Below are 16,992 nucleotides of genomic sequence, written 5' to 3' on the forward strand. Positions count from 1 at the left end.
GCATATGAAAAAAAAATTTGATTCATAGGGCCTCCTGTGAAAAAATACCCCAGCCCCCCAATGCACTGTGGTCCGAAAGGGCTAAAAGTGGAACTTTTTTCATAGTGCCTCTGTTTTTCATTTTATCTTTTAAGTGTCTTCAGAACATTTGCTTCTTCAAACATGCTTCATAATTTTAAATTATCAAAAGTTAGTCAAAGCCTACTATAAAAAAATTGAAAATTCTAACTTTTTTAGTTCAATACATAGAGCATTACTTTATACTACAAAGTTGTAGAATACAAAAAAAAATATGAAACTTTGTTGAATACACCAAAACTCTATCTCTTTTCAGAGCAGAGTTATAAAGGTTTTATTTTAAAAGTTATTTAAAAGTTAGTTTTTTAAACTTAACTATAGTTAGATGAGGATTTACATGAATAAAATGTTCTAAACATTTGTTGAGACATTCAAATCCCACGTTTTGCACAAGATTGCAACATTCTACGACGTTTCCAAGCCAACTTATTGCATTTTTAAGTTTTATTTTTACTCAACTTCACGAGCGTTTATTGCAAAAACGTGCAAGTGGATTTTCAAAACTAATAAACCAAATTGAAGCTTGAACTTAGTGCAACAAATTGGTGTTGGCGCCATTTGTCTCCACGCGCTCATATTTGATCACAACAAGCATATATTTGATATGTTCTACGTGTTTCCATACAAAAAAATGGAAAAATTGATTTCCAGGCTACACAGATGCTACGCAAAACGAAGGCAGAAGGCAGTTAAAAATAATTTTTGTATGGAAACACGCAAAACACATCAAAAGTATGCTTGTTGTGTTCAAATAGAAGCGCGTGGAGACAAATGGTGCCGACACCAATTTGTTGCACTAAGTTCAAGCTTTAATTCGGTTTATTAGTTTTGAAAATCCACTTGCACGTTTTTGCAATAAACGCTCGTGAAGTTGAGTAAAAATAAAACTTAAAAATGCAATAAATTGGCTTGGAAACGTCGTAGAATGTTGCAATCTTGTGCAAAACGTGGGATTTGAATGTCTCAACAAATGTTTAGAACATTTTATTCATGTAAATCCTCATCTAACTATAGTTAAGTTTAAAAAACTAACTTTTAAATAACTTTTAAAATAAAACCTTTATAACTCTGCTCTGAAAAGAGATAGAGTTTTGGTGTATTCAACAAAGTTTCATATTTTTTTTGTATTCTACAACTTTGTAGTATAAAGTAATGCTCTATGTATTGAACTAAAAAAGTAATAATTTTCAATTTTTTTATAGTAGGCTTTGACTAACTTTAAATAATTTAAAATTATGAAGCATGTTTGAAGAAGCAAATGTTTTGAAGACACTTAAGAGATAAAATGAAGAACAGAGGCGCTACGAAAAAAGTTCCACTTTTAGCCTTTTCGGACCACTGTGCAATGGCTTAATCCGGCCCTCGCAAGCACTGAACGAACATTTAAGAAAAAAACACATGAACAACCTCTACATGTCATCTTTTTTTTTACCAATGATGTTTTAACCAGGAACCCATATCATTTTAAAAAAGTCGGCTAATTTGCCTCACTCTTTTGATGATCCATTTAATTCTAACTCGAGGTAATTATAAACTGAAGTGAAGAAGTCATAACTGAGCTCAGTATTTAGCAGTTAGCTACATTGATCTCATGAAAAATCATAAGAATTGCAAATATTAACTAGCAATGATTCACCATTTAAGTATACAGAATTGTTGAATTTTTTTTTTAACATGTTCCTATAAACTGCGTCGAATGCTTTTTCCACAGCAGACGGAGTAACACCAGTCGAGTAAATTTTAGATTTGCCAACTTTCAAGCCTGTTAGTTACGCTTAAAAACTCATGGTCAGTGAAGTGGTTTCGACAAAACTTTGCGAGAAATAAATTTTAATTTATGTACAACTTTTCAATATTATTTTGAGAAATGTTTTCTAGGCCAGAAGTATCAATCTTCGTTTAATTTTTTTTAACAACCCTTTAAGAACTTTCTTTTAAGGTTTAATCAAATTATCATGTTTTGGCAGTGATGAAATCATAAGGAAAGAAATATCCGCTTCAAATTTAATTTTGAAAAATTGTTCCTTTGGTAGATTTGTACATTTTTTTGCCTAAAATTTTAATAAAAAGTCTTTCATCGTTTTTCAGAGATAATTTCAACGAATTCATTTGCAGTTATGTCTTTTGAAAACATCATCATGTTTGTTTATTGGCCTTTTAACCGCGTTCACTTGACGTGAAACAAACCAAACTGTGAATCGAGTACCAACTTATAAGTTGATTCAGTGCTCAGTTTGGCCATTAATTTAAAAAACTGAACCACAGAGCAGAATAAAATGAGAACAAAAATAACCACTGTATTAATTGATGCAGCTACAATAGAATGGAAATAACATATCATCAATAAAAGTCAGAGTACTGAATCCACCAATTTGACAAACACGCTATTCCTTCTTTACTATCATGTAGTGACATGATACGCCCCGCCTTTCTTCAACTTCTGATCTGAACCATCTGAAATGTACGGGACGACGACGACGACGACAGTTCCATATCAATGCAGAGATCAACCCCGCATCGGCAATAACTTTTCCTTAAGTACACCGATCTCGGTTGAGTCACAAACCGGTGCTGCTACTATGTCCGTAAGTAAGTAAGTAAGTACATTTACCTTTAATATGCTAAACACGATTTTATCAGCACCCCAAGTGGAGTGCCGAGACACCACTGTTCTGCAACCGGACCGGAGTTATCTGGCTCTCGTTCTTCGTAGGTCTTCGTCTGTCTCGCTTTTGATGGGGGAAAAACTTTCGAGCGTTCGGGTTGTTTTGATTCCTCAAGGTCAGAGCTTCAACTGCTTCAGATGCAGCAACTGTGTGCGGGTACACTACTTGGTTCTACTTCGGAAACAACTATGCAGCTATTAAGCTTTTGATTGGGCAGATTAACCGAAGGATGTCGGTCGGTTTTTGTTCTGGGGAAGCTAGATTTCAACTCGACTTTGTGCTAACGGAAAATTGCCCGACGATAATTCTTCTACGGCGAGGCCACTTTCCAGATCTGGCTTTTGTGCGGATCGGTTTGGGTCAGATTGGAAACGGGGGAATAAACACTTGCGTTTTCTACTGCTAGATTTACGGTTATATGCTGGTGCTGGTTTTAGGAAAGGCTATTTTCTAACGTAGGCGGCACGTTTCCAGAAGACAGGTAACGACGCACTCCGATTGATGGATAACTACTGTGGTTTAGAATCACTAGATGGAACTCTTGAAAGAGTAAATGAGATGGAATTAGCGGTCGGTCGTATTTCACTTGGCGTAGCGGATTGTTACAAATTAGGGTTGTTTGTTTTTATCCGCTCGGTTTTGCGAACCACGCGCTTTCGCCTGTTGAGAATATCTGGTGTTTACATTCTTGGGCATTGATGACCTAAACCTTGTTAGCCTCAAGTTGAGATTGATCCGATCGTAAAACAAATACTCGACATCCCGATGCGGCCACAGTTATGCGATTATCGGGTAAACATACAGCTCCAAGCTAAGGTGTAGCACGCGAACAGCTGATGGCGCTGACGTATTTCTGCACTTTCCCACAGCGCTCACACAAACACTAATCGACAACAACTGCTGTACGTGCTGCTTCACAAGCTCACTCTCGGCTCACCTTCAGCCGGTCATCGCGACCCACAAAACACGCAACTTAGCATAAAACTGACGACGACGCACTATTTTTACTTTCGGGCGCGAGTACACGCATTGCATCTGACTTACGAATTCTTCCCGAAATTCACCGCTTAATTTCCCCGGTGTCTCCAACCAGATTCGGTCTTTGAGGCACTAACCTTCTGCCGAAAAGCTCTCTAGTTCGATATCCACTAATACCAACTAAGCATACACGGTTCGATCAACCGAACTATTTGAACTACGCTCTGTTGAACAACAAAACTACACCTCTCGATAAGCGCTTCTAAGTGCTATTTTACTTTTCCACTCTGCAGCACATCACACCCGAAGCATTCTCGCTTTCTGCGGTATACAAAACAGAAAAAAATGCATCTATAATTACACACCGCCACAAGGGACTCCCGTCTAGCCGTCGAGACTACCACCAAGACACTTCACAACAATGCACATTTTTTATCTACTAAATACTCAACGCCAGCAGACAACTGACGGCTGCACTTTCAAAGACTAAGCGACTTTGGTTTCTGCTTACAAACTACGTAACATAGCGCTAGAGATCGGCTAGAGAGATGAACAGCTACAGATACCGAAAGCAGGACACTACACCTAAGGTTCCGAGAAGGGGAAACACTGATCTACACCAGAACGATCAACAGCAATCACCGGGAGCTCAGAATGAAACACTTAGCGTACATCCAGAGGCTTTCCACAACTTCAAGTACCACACCAATAGAGCCAAAACAAAACATCCATCAAAGGATCGTATCAACTCCGCGATAACTCCGTACTTAGCCCAACCGTAGCAGCTACATTAGAATTTCACGGCAAAAATCTCAACCATTAACCAGAGAGCAAGAAGCTACAGGAAACAGTAAAGGAAAGTGGTACGAAGTCGCTGTTCCAAGAAAAGGATCCACACATTTTCCGGAGCAGTAATTTGCATCACACTATCGCGCTATCGTAACCTCAGCGCCTTTCTACATGACGCAGATCCCGCACCTAGGTCTTCTTCTCGGAAAGAAAAACCTTCAACACTCTTCACCAACAACAGCAACCAAGAAAAACAAAACCCATAATGTACTAGAATATTTCCACGAGTTTCCCCCCCTGATCGCCGACCGTTTCTTTTTTTTCCGTTCGGTAGAGAGCGCGCGCGGTTTTGTGAAGTTCTTATTTTCAACTGTTTTGTTTTTCCTTCACCGGAGTCGGTTGTTCTCCGCGTGTCCGGTTTATGCGAGATCTTGGTCGTAACTGAAACTGGCAGCCAGGACCAACCGTGGCCGGAGCCCGTCGTTTTCGTTGTCGTCGTCGACGTCGATGTTGTCGGTCGGTCACGGTAGTGTTTTTTTTTCGTATTCGCTGCTGTTTCTGTTAAGCAGCAGAGAGCTGACAAAGATGACGGAGGCGACGTTCTACTAAAAGGTACCTACTCTAGAGTTGTGTGGAATATCGATATATATCCACCTATATCGGGGGGCATGTCTTCGTTTATTTGAGCAAATACCTATCAGCCGCCCGCCAGCCCGCGTGTTGTTGTCGTTGGATGGGTGGGTGGCGAGGCGGACATGAGGGGTCTCGATAGCTCACCACATCACAGTCAGTCGGCTGGTGGAGCTTCGGATGTTTTGGATATCGCTTCGGAAAAAGGAGAATTGGAGCAACGGAGTATCGAATGGGAGAGAAAGAGAGTGTGGTGAATTTTGGATATCATAATTTGGGGCCTGTGGGGTAATATGCCATACATTTTGGAATAAACCTTAGCAAATAACAAATAAGTAAAATAGGATGGAACTTTAAAAAGGTATCATTTGTTTACTACAACATTAAATCGGTCGTTCACACATGGGACTTAAATTATTTTTTTCTCAGAAATCGTGATTCATAAGAATCGTGTTTACGATTTGTTCTAATCACAAAATAACGTTTAAACTAAAGCCGTATTTGGAATATGAAGAAAAACCGACCCGTGTTAAAAGAGTTTATAGGGCATTCCATTAAGTCTAAGCACGATTTTGATACAACGCTGTTCATTCCGAATGACGTTTTAACAGCTAATTTCTTCTGGGTGCTGATTGTTTATTGTTTATAAAAAAGACCATCTGACGTAAATGTCTTAATGGTTTACTCAAATCTAGGTCTATCTAAACTTACATTTTGAGATTTCTAGCTGTTTCTTAACTGGTCACTTATGTTAGATTCGATCAAGCGTTTAAATGTTGCAGTTGAGACATTAAAGCCAAAGAGAGCATAATGGCGTAAGAAGCTAATTTTTGCGGAACGTAAGAGGTCGTTGCTGCCATAGCGTGTAGGGGAAAAGTTCATATAACGCCCCATGTGGCTAATACGCGCCACCCTTGTTTTGAAGATTCTGAACCATTTTAAGCTTGCAAAATATTACCAATTTGTTTCAAATGCTGTGATACGCCATGGCAAGTATGAATTTTTCCTTAAAATGCCCCTGTGTCGTAATAATTTCACAATTTAGGTTTTTCTTCAGTTCGATCTAAATTTTAAAACACTTTCAATAAGGTGTCACCAAGCTGAGAAAAACGAATAAGACAATATTTTCTGACACATCGATAGAGGAGAATCTAAACTATGATTTTATGCTAAAAAATCATACTGAACTCGCAAAGGTATGCTTTTTATGGGTATGTTCTATCACGGCCTATGCGCTCGTTAAAACGCGCCAATCGTAGTAGGCTGAAAATAGCATAATTTTTTCAAAAAGGCCAATTTTCATTGAAAATGAGCAAAAAGTCTAAAACCATATTTTGAGCGTTAATTCAGCCCAAAAAACTTACTTTTCCATTTAATTTAAATTTTGATTAGTCCATTTTGGTTTTCTTTTCAGTCAAAGTTTCTGTAAGTATTGGTGTGTTTTCGGTCTTCGGCTGCTTTCGGGTGTGTTCGGCTGCTAGGCGCGTATTGAATACACAGCGGCGCGTATTTGCAACACAGTTTTGTTCTGTGGCTTTGAATATGGTTTTTAAAAATCAAGTTTTTGAAGCAACTATAGCAATTTGAGTAATAAAAAATCATAGGCATTTGTAGAAAACACTTTTCTTCAACGGTTACACCCATTTTTAACACAATTTGTACGTGGAATACTTAGAAAATCAGCGATTTGCTTAGGTGGCGCATAATAGGGCATGTTCCCCTATTTCTCGATTCCAGTGAAAGCCAGTCACGGTTTCGCAGAGCTCTTTCTGGGGCATAAATGTTACAGCGGGAGAGTATCCAAGAACAGTCGATTTCGTTTCTGAGAATTTTCGCTACAAATAGTGATTGACCGATGGAATAACGATCCGACAGCGTGTGAAGGCCAAGCAAAGCGTAACGTTGTGCATAAGGTGGTAGGTTTCGAGGATTATCCCACGGTAGATCGCGCAGAGCATAACGAACGAATTTCCGTTGAACCGCTTCAAAACGCGCTACCCATGTAGCTTCAAATGGCCACCACACAAAATTTGCAGATTCTAGTATTGAACGGACCAGGCAGCAATACAGAGCTCGTAGACAAACAGGATCTGTAAACTCTTTACTCAGACATATGACAAATCCCAGCATTCGGTTAGCCTTTTCAAGTGTAGTACAGTAGTGACGCTTAAATGTCATATGACTATCCAAAACAACGCCAAGGTGTTAATATCATTACAGAACAGGGTGAACAATAAAGGGCCCAAATTACTTCCTTGTGGTACCCCTGAAGTCGGAATGAAATCGGGAGATTCAGAAGATCCGATTTTTACAGCGAGACGACGATTAGTTAAGTAGCTTCTGATCCAGGCGCATAATCTCTCAGATAATCCCAGGCGTTTTAATTTTGAAAGTAAAATCAAGTGATTCACTGAATCAAATGCCGCAGTGATGTCCGTATAAATTGCGTCGACTTGTTTGCCACAATCCATATTGGATATGCAGAATGATGTAAATACTGCCAGGTTTGATGTAACCGAGCGTTTCGGGAAAAAACCGTGTTGATTGTCCGAAATCCAGTTCCGGCAAGCTGAAAACATTACATCGTTGACAATTCTCTCTAAGACCTTCGAGCAGGCAGCTAGCGATGTGACACCTCGATAATTGCGCACCTCTTGCTTATCACCTTTTTTAAAGATTGGGCTCATGGAGGATCTTTTCCAGGAGGCAGGAAACTGCTGTTGTTGTAAGGACTTATTGAAAATACAAGTAAGGGGCTTTACAAGTAAAGTGCAACACTTTTTTAACACACACGCAGGAATTCCATCCTGTCCAGCTGATGTAGAATATTTCAAATTTTTTATAGCATCGAAAACCATTTCCTGGGTAACAACAAACACGTCGAGATTTAAAACATAGGTGGGCAATCGTGTGACAGCTGCGCTAATTTGATGTTTATAGCTTAACATGAAAAACTGATGTTAACAGCTTGGCTGAGGAAAACAAGGTAATGATTGATTTGAAGAATTTCGATGATGCAGCTGTTTCTCAATCACTACTAGAGATTGAATGTGAGATCGTTTTTATGTCGAATGAAGATTTTAATGTTGATAACGCTAGGCCATGCGCTCAAATGATGTTTGAATTTTTAAGCAGTTTTGGAGTTTTCGATAATGTTGCTGAACATTTTCGTTTAGTTGAAAGCGCAATTGATCTCAATGTCTTGTCTTTCGACAATGTTATTTACGGCATACTGCTAGAACATTGTAGAACCGAATCGAACTAAATACCCAGAATAGTTCAACGCAGAAACAATTCGTCTTATCAGAGATAAGAGAAAAAAACACAATAAGTATCGTAAAAGCAAAGCCCCGTCGGATAAAACTGCTTACCGAGTTGCGTCTAATGTAGGGTTACCATACGTACTCTTTTAAGAGTACATGTACTCTTTTTAGATCTTAAAATGAGCGTACTCTTCTTTTTGTAAAATCTTGCGGAATGTACTCTTTTTTTTTGTTGAAAGACATTTTATCAGAGAAACGAACTTTTTTTTTCCAGTTCTTGAGTTTATGTTCCTATTTGTTCATGAATTCCGAAAGAAATGAAACACTTTATGCATTTATGATACGATGTTTTAATGAATTAAAATGAATGAATTAAAATAAAAAGCATCACAAATCGATTTAAGTCTCAATTTTTCGTTAAACACAAGTTTGCTATTTCATCACCATTTCTATAAGTAAAATTCAACAGCTTCGAACGTTTTAAACCCGCTTTTAAGAAAAGCTTCTCCCAGGCATCGAAATAACTTTTGCAGGCAATCAGCGCCTTATAATATGCAATCAGCGTCTAAGCAGTAAGCAAAAAGCACAACAGAAATTTGAACTATTTTCGAAATTCAACATTTTCTCATGTTTGCGATGTTCTTATCTCTATCTTTTCGAATAATCCAACGACCCTTTGACTTTTCGCTAAAAATCTGCAAAAAAATGAACAAGACTAAAAACGAAAACTTTTAATTTGTAAAAGTATTTTTTGAAAAGAGATAATTGCCAGGTAAGTCACGTAACTAGCAACTAATTGCCACTTTTCAAGTTTAAATTTCCTGGTTTCTCCCGTTTCTCTACAAAATTTTGAAATGTTATTTCAACGTACTCTTTTTGGCGTTGAAGGATATGGTAACCCTAGTCTAATGCCTTCAATACTTTGCATAGAGCCCAGCGTAAAACATACTTGAATGACCTTCAAAGGGGCTTTCAAGCTGAACCGAAGCGTTTTTGGAAGTACGTTAATTCCAAGCGTAAAACTAATTTAGTTCCAAAAAAACATTTTTTCCAACAATGAAACTGCTTATACTTTCGATGAGGCTTAAGATTTATTTTCCGAATATATTCGCAGCATTTACATCGCAAACGATTTGGTTACAGAAATAGAATTGCTAGTCACGACAGAGGTTATGCCAGAATTGAGCGTATCGACAAAGAATGTTCGGCAGAAAATTCCGCAGCTCGACGAATCCAAAGGAAGTAGACCTGATGGTATTCCAAATTCGTTTCTTAAAAAGTGTGCGGGTGCTACTGAAAAGCCTCTACAATTGCTCTTCTCAGGTTCTATTCGTGATGGTTTGTTTAGCAAACTTTGGAGAATCTCACACATTTTGCCGATTCCCAAAAATGGTTCAAAAGTGCCAGCTGAAATACCAAAAATGTTCGACAGCATAATTTACGACCAGATGTACCCATGGCTGGAAAGAAAGATGTTAGATGTTCAGCATGGTATTTTGAAAAAGTGATCAACTGTGAATAATTGAGCAGAATTTGTATCCCGAACTTCCAAATGGATGACGCAGGGTTCGCAAGTAGACATCATATACACAGACATGTCTAATGCTTTTGACGTTATCAATATTAAAGCTCATCTGTCAGTGCAGAGCAAAAATGGGATCACCGGTGTTAGTCTACAATAGATACGTTCGTAGCTCATAGAAAGGATTCAATTTGTAAAACTTGGGAATTCGAGATCCAACGTATTCCTGGTCAACAGCGGCGTACCACAAGGGAGTCACTTGGGACCCCTACTATTTATTGCTGTAATGAACGAGTTCCCCGAAGTGTTGCGTGACGTGTTCGTGTTGATCTACGCAGATGATTTGAAAATATTCCTTCCTGTTCGGTATCCCAAGAATTGTATGATTCTACAGAATGCGCATTACAAATTTTCTAAGCGTTGCAACCATTTTGGTTTGAAAACCAATGCAGCGTTATCACCTTTTCTAGGAAAATCAGCAACATAGTGCACGATTATTGTCTTGAAAACAACTGTTCCGTAACAAGGGAATTCTCTGTTAAAGATCTAGGCGTAGAGTTGGATCTAGAACTTAGTTTTTCAAAACATATCGAACAAGTCGTTGACAAAGCAAATTCCATGTACGGCATGGTTAGTAGGATTTGTCACGAGTAGGACAATCCTTACACTATCGTCTCAATTTATGTTGGACTTATCCTAACCACTATCGAATACGCTAGTAAAGTCTGCTTCATTTAATATTGGAACAAATTCTTTTGCTCATTGTGGCGCTCCTAGTGGACGGATTTGGAAACTTTTTTCACCCACGTGTCGGGAAATTCATTACCTTTCACCATGTATTTATGTCATAACACCAAACGATAGCATTTTGTAAACAACCGCCATGGAAGCCGAACGGAGAGATCAAATTGTGCACAGTTTTCTTGAAAATCCATTGTTGTCGGCATCGAAGCTAGCTAAACAGCTTAAAATGCCCAGAAATACCGTATGGCGTGTTATCAAGCAGTACAAGGAAACATTGACGACGGCTCGGAAGCCGCATTCGAAGCGTCGGAGTGGAACTGTCGACCGGAAACTGCGTGGGAAAGTCATCAAGGCCGTCAAGAGGAATCCCAATCTTTCAGACCGCGATTTGGCCAATAAGTTCCAGGCCGCTCACAGTACGGTGCGACGAATTCGTCTCCGGGAAGGAATAAGGTCATTCCGAGCCAGCAAACAGCCAAATCGGACGCTGAAGCAGAACAATGTGGCCAGAATCCGTGCTCGAAAGCTGTACGACCAAGTGCTGACCAAGTTCGACGGATGTATTCTGATGAACGATGAGACCTACGTGAAGGCGGACTTTGGGCAAATCCCAGGGTAAAAATTTTATTTGGCGACGGCTCGGGGGGATGTACCTGCAAAATTTAAGTTCGTGTTTGCGGATAAATTCGCCCGCAAGTACATGATTTGGCAGGGGAAATGCAGTTGTGGACAGAAAACCAAAGTCTTTCTCACTGACAAGACAATGACATCAGAAGTCTACAAAAAAGAGTGCCTACAGAAACGGATTCTGCCGTTTATTCGTGCCCACGACCGTCCAGTAATGTTTTGGCCGGACCTCGCAAGCTGCCATTACAGCAAAACGGTTATGGAATGGTACGCAACGAACGGGGTCAGCGTAATACCGAAGGACCTCAACCCCCCAAACTGCCCCCAGTTCCGGCCGATAGAGAAATACTGGGCAATCACGCAGCGGAGGCTTAAGGCAAAGGGAAAACTTGTTAGGAACATGACTCAAATGAAGAACTGGTGGAATCAAATCGCCAAAACGGTGGACGAAAAGGGTGTGCGCCGCCTAATGTGCCGTATTACGGGAAAAGTACGAGAATTTCTTCGAAACAGCAATGAATAATTTTTTTAATTTTTTTTATGAAAGAGTAAAGAAAATGCTACATTTGTATTTTTTTTTTTTTTTTGTTTCGATTATAGTCGTTTTACCATCTTTATGGCATTCGCGACTCTATCAACGTTGCAGTTGGCGGATCGTTATTGAAAAACTTATCCGGTACAACTGTGTTCGATGTTTACTCTTGGGCTCGAACTCGCGGACATCGGCTCAGGAGACAACAGACTTGCCAACTGAGCTATATCACAAGCCCGCTACATTTGTATGAAAAACAAATTATGAATTCGTTAATAAATGACTGAACTACACGCAATTGTTTGTGTTCCAATATTAAATGAAGCAGACTTTATTGTGTGGCAGCCATACTACAATGTTTATAAGAATAGAATTGAAAGAGTTCAAAAAAAAAAAAGATTTCTAAGGTACGCCAGAATATCGAGCTTTGTGTATGCTGGTTGGCTTGGACTCACTGGAAAATTGCAGAAAATCAGTCGACGTGTGGTTTTTAAAGGATTTGACCTGTGGAAAACATTATTCACCGTATTTGTTGTCACAGATTTTACCTAACGAAGAACGTAGCAGTCTACGCAGCATGAGACCGTTCCAGCTCCCTAACCGAATTCAAAACTACGCTTGCAATGAACCAATATATAGAATGATGGCGCTCTACAATGCACATGCTAACGTTATAAACTGAGTATGTCCAGAGAACAAATCAAAAATAGACTTGAATTAGTTTTTTCATAAAAATATTGTGAACACCATTAAACATAAAAGGCTGAAGCCTAGTATCTACCAATAAATAAATAAATAAATTAACTTAAAACTCTGTGTATCGTGAGCTTCAGTTTTCATAATTTTAATGAAAGATGATAAGCATTTTCCTTGAAAAGCGCAAAAATATCGTGCAAAAATGATGTTCTTTCTCCAACATTTCGCTGAATCAGTTGACGAACATGAAAAAATCCAGCCGTGGTCTTCTAGGCCAGCGGGCATGAGATCGAATCCCGGTCACGGCATACATAGTACACTTTCTGTGCGTTGGTGGTTTCAGCATTTGTAAACCAAAAAGAGTACATTGAGATCATTTACCCAAAAAATCCGGAAAAACGTTATACAGTAGAACCCCGATTATCCGAACTCCGGATTTCTAAACTCCCGCGTTATCCCTGGGTGGAAACCGGGTTCAGTGGACAAAAATTTGAACCGGAAAGTCGTATGTGCTTACGCTTGTAGGAAGAATTCCTCAGTTCGGGATGTAACCAAAAAGTGAAATTCCCTCTCAGCACCGTCCATCGTGCCAAGGTAAAATTGGGCCTCAGCTGATGTGTGGAAATTCGGTGTGCCTTATCATCGACGACGAAACCTCTTGCAAGTTTGATTACAAAATGCATCTGAGTGACCAGTATTACACTGTTTGGAATGACCACAGTGTTTGCGAGACAGAAACAGAAATTTTTTACAGAAAAATTCAGTAAAAATGCAATGGTTTGTCAAGCCACATGTAAATTAACTAGCATTTCGAGCCTGCTGACCATCCGCAAGCATGATCACCCAGTACATTTTTTTGCAGGATTTGGCATCAGTTTACTACTCAAATGACACGATGGCTTGGTTCCAATCGAACAAAGTCCAGATCGTACCGAAGGAGATGAATCCGCAAAATTGTCCTCAAGCGAGACCGATTGAAACATTTTTGGCCCTCACCAAATCGTCTTCAAGAAAACATGTGAAGCTTGCAAATTCTTTCGGAAACTTCGCAAACAACTGGAAAAAAGTGGCCAAATTCATCGCAAATCAGTCTGTGCTGAAGTTAATGAGCAGTTTTCGATCGAAAATTTGATAACTGGCCTGCGATTGACTGGAATCTAGTTTTTTGTTGATGCGCTGTAAAAGAAGACTTTAAAAAACATACAAGTGAAAAAATTGAATTTGCTGCTGAATTGTGTTTTTATTGTTAATTATGAAATTGAAATTTTGAGCCAACTCATAAACTTTGCACATTATCTAATCAAATTAGATTTGATGGCTCACGTTTCACCACAGTTTCTCAAAGTAAAAAAAAAATTACTTTAAAATATAAAAAGTCAAAACTCGAGAAATAAAAGTATTTGAAAAATGAAAAAAAAAATGCGCTATGATAACTAAAAAGTATAGAACACCTTTCCATTTATTTTTTTTAAATCTTATATGTAACTAGCTGTTCCCATACGAACTCCGTTTCGCTTTCAACTTGGAACATGTTATTAACAGTTTGTATGAAAGTCAATAGCCAAATATTTTGCTGATGCATTTCGGAATTAATTGTTAAGTTATAATTGCAAAAATATTGAACGAACACCTCTTCTGTCGTCTGCTACTTCATTTGAAATCAGGAATTGATTGCCCGTGCCAAAAAAAACCGTTCAAAACTTTCGAGTTGATCGTCGCATAACAACGCAATTATTGCCAAAAAGTTAAACTCCTTTTGGTGGCCTCTTATACAATCTTTGATATCTGAAGTCGGTTGTCCGTCTCTGAAAACTACCGTGTGCAAATTTTCATCCCAATCCGATGTATAATAACGACGATATTTCAAAAATATTGTAAGATTAATATGGACGACCCCATTGCTGGCCCCTTACGCTGAATTCAATACCTGAAATCGATTGATCGTCCCTCAAAACTCTCGAGTGCCAATTTTCATCTAAATCCAATTTATAATAACGACAATATCGCAAAACAGTGAATAGTTAATATGGACGACCCCTTAGGCCGACCCCTGACTTTAATTTGGATAAATGAATTCAATTTTTTGTCCCAAATAACTCCTTTGTGCCTATTTTCAACCCGATCCGATGTATAAAAACAGCAAGATGACTAAGATATTGAAAACTTAATATAGACAAACATCATTTCTTAGGAAGCTTGAATAAATTTGGCCTAATAGTTTTATCTTCAAAAGATTAAACTGCTTTTTTATCTTTTCCATCCCTTATCTAATGAAAATATCTGTTGAAGATTGTCTCACTTTTCAATATGGATGAATTTGTTGAGCATGTTGAAAACTCACTTTGCATGTTTTCAACTGCATGTGTGTATTTTTTTCGCTTTTCAATTTTTACACTGTTTAATTTAGTTTACCTTAAATGTTAGAAGTTCTACTAATAGCTTTTTGAAGTTATCGAAAACAAATCATTTCGAAAACACCATTTCTATATTATGAAAATGTTTTTTTTTAGTTCTGTTGTTTTTATTCATGGGCACAAACATCTCATTAATAGATGGTAGAATCAACCACATTGGTCATCAATGATAACTAAAAAGTTAGAAATTGGTTAGTGAAATCGAATTGGATAAAACTCAAAACCTCAAATATTATTATCTTATCAATTTTCTAATCCCCCATTAAAATTCCAATTGAAGCGTTAAAATTGCAGCCTCAAACTTATAAACTCTGAATCTAAAAATATTTTCTTTCTTTATGAGGAATTCCGAAAATATAAAAATGGTTAACCTCCAAAGCCCCCAGCAACGGTAAAGAGCACTTTGAAAGCCACTACTATTCTAGTCAATATATTCCCAACAGCCTAGTTGTATTTTTCGATCAAAATGTAGGCTTATAATTGTATCCAAATACCTCGTACCGGTAGCATGTGCTTTGAACAGTAGAAGGTACAAAAAACACCCGCCAAAATTTTCACTTTCAAATTTTTAATACTCAGCAAGCTTCGATTTGCTATCCAGTACATGTGAGCTCTGGATGGTCGTTTCTAATAGCCTGCCCATGGTGATGGTGAAAATAATCCCGCCAACGAAACGAACGGATACGAAAGTCGGTTCACAAAATGGGTGCCATGACTTTCGGTTCGGGGGAATAAAACCGTTGTTGAATGGCCGACCGCCTTCAAAAGGGGTCATCCGAAAATCTAAAAACATTTTTCATCATTCCTGGTCCTAATGAGCACCCATGCCAAATTTCAGCTCTCTAGCTCTTAAGGCAGCTGAGCCTATTGAAGACAAACATACAAACGAACAAACAAACGGAAATTACTTTTTATATATATAGATAAAGAAGTTATGAAGCAAAGAAAAAAAAAGTGGCCCATGATACCCCACTCTCCTCTATAAAAAAAATGTAATTTATTTTACTTTTTCAAGTATTTCGAGTTAAATGTTATTTGTAGGCAAAATAAATGTCAGATAAGTATATGTATCCCTTAAAAGGAAATAATATTAAGTGTTGAAAATAATTGTTAACAAACATGTTAGAAGATTGGCTCGCCTCCGATATTTCATCCTAAAACACTATAAACCTAGAATTTTTCATTCTCCAACACTATATGGCATTCACGAATTGACACTTATTTTTGATTGTCGACTTCGATTTGCAATTGAATAATCTTGTTGTGTTGAAACTCAAATTTTGACAAACAAAAACCCTACTTCATCTTTGAAATTGATTTTTATTCAGAAGTGAATGTTAACAAGCTGATTTTAACTTTATTTCTAATGACTTTTATAAAAAAAATAATCGTTACTAATTTTAGGCAGAACAAAATATTCTGCAAAAAACCATTCTTAGCCTCAGTTTTATTTTGTGTTTCTTTTTCTTCAACTTCACATTCGGTTTGATAAATTACCCAAGCCCAAAATATTTCGCATTTTTCTGAGGTGTAAAGAATTTAGTTGCCCTGAAACTTTTGAAAATTGCTTAAAATTATAAACAAAAGTTCTGCACTTATCTGACAAAACTTTGAAACAATACAAAAATTTAAAAAAAAAAGGTTTATATTTACTTCCTTCAGGACCTAAAAAAATGACCTTTGCGAAAAAAGTCCTTTCGATTTGTTTACTTTTCCCAATTCTGTGATATAATAGATTTTTTACAAATTAAGAAATATGACCTTATCAAATTTAATTTAAGATATTAAAAAAATCAGAAATCTTATCGTTTAGCAGACTTCAAAAAATATTTTAATCCTATTAAATAAATCTTTCTTTTTTTTTCTAAATTTCCATCTCTTATGTCAGAAATACTAGTCTTTTCTAACTTTTAAAATCTGTAGAATTTTATTTTCAAAGGTGATGCATAATTATTATCATCATAAATATATTATTCCCGAATTGAATAGAGAATAATAATTAACTTCAACGATTCACAAAACCTGACCAAATATTTGATGTCAACCAAATCAA

At 37.7% G+C, this 16,992-nt stretch overlaps 1 protein-coding gene across 10 annotated transcripts in view; it reads right to left on the reverse strand.

The window, feature by feature from the left end:
* The window catches only part of LOC129751553 (potassium voltage-gated channel subfamily KQT member 1-like), a 705,179-nt gene extending 700,241 nt beyond the window's left edge, over positions 1–4,938 (reverse strand). For all 10 annotated transcript variants that reach the window (XM_055747121.1, XM_055747116.1, XM_055747117.1 and 7 more), the window contains exon 1: positions 2,690–4,938. The gene's annotated coding sequence lies outside the window, so the exon portion shown is untranslated. The remainder of the gene's footprint in view (positions 1–2,689) is intronic.
* Between the last annotated feature and the right edge of the window lie 12,054 nt (positions 4,939–16,992).

This window comes from Uranotaenia lowii, chromosome 3 (assembly GCF_029784155.1).
Source record: "Uranotaenia lowii strain MFRU-FL chromosome 3, ASM2978415v1, whole genome shotgun sequence".
Classification (NCBI taxonomy): domain Eukaryota; kingdom Metazoa; phylum Arthropoda; class Insecta; order Diptera; family Culicidae; genus Uranotaenia; species Uranotaenia lowii.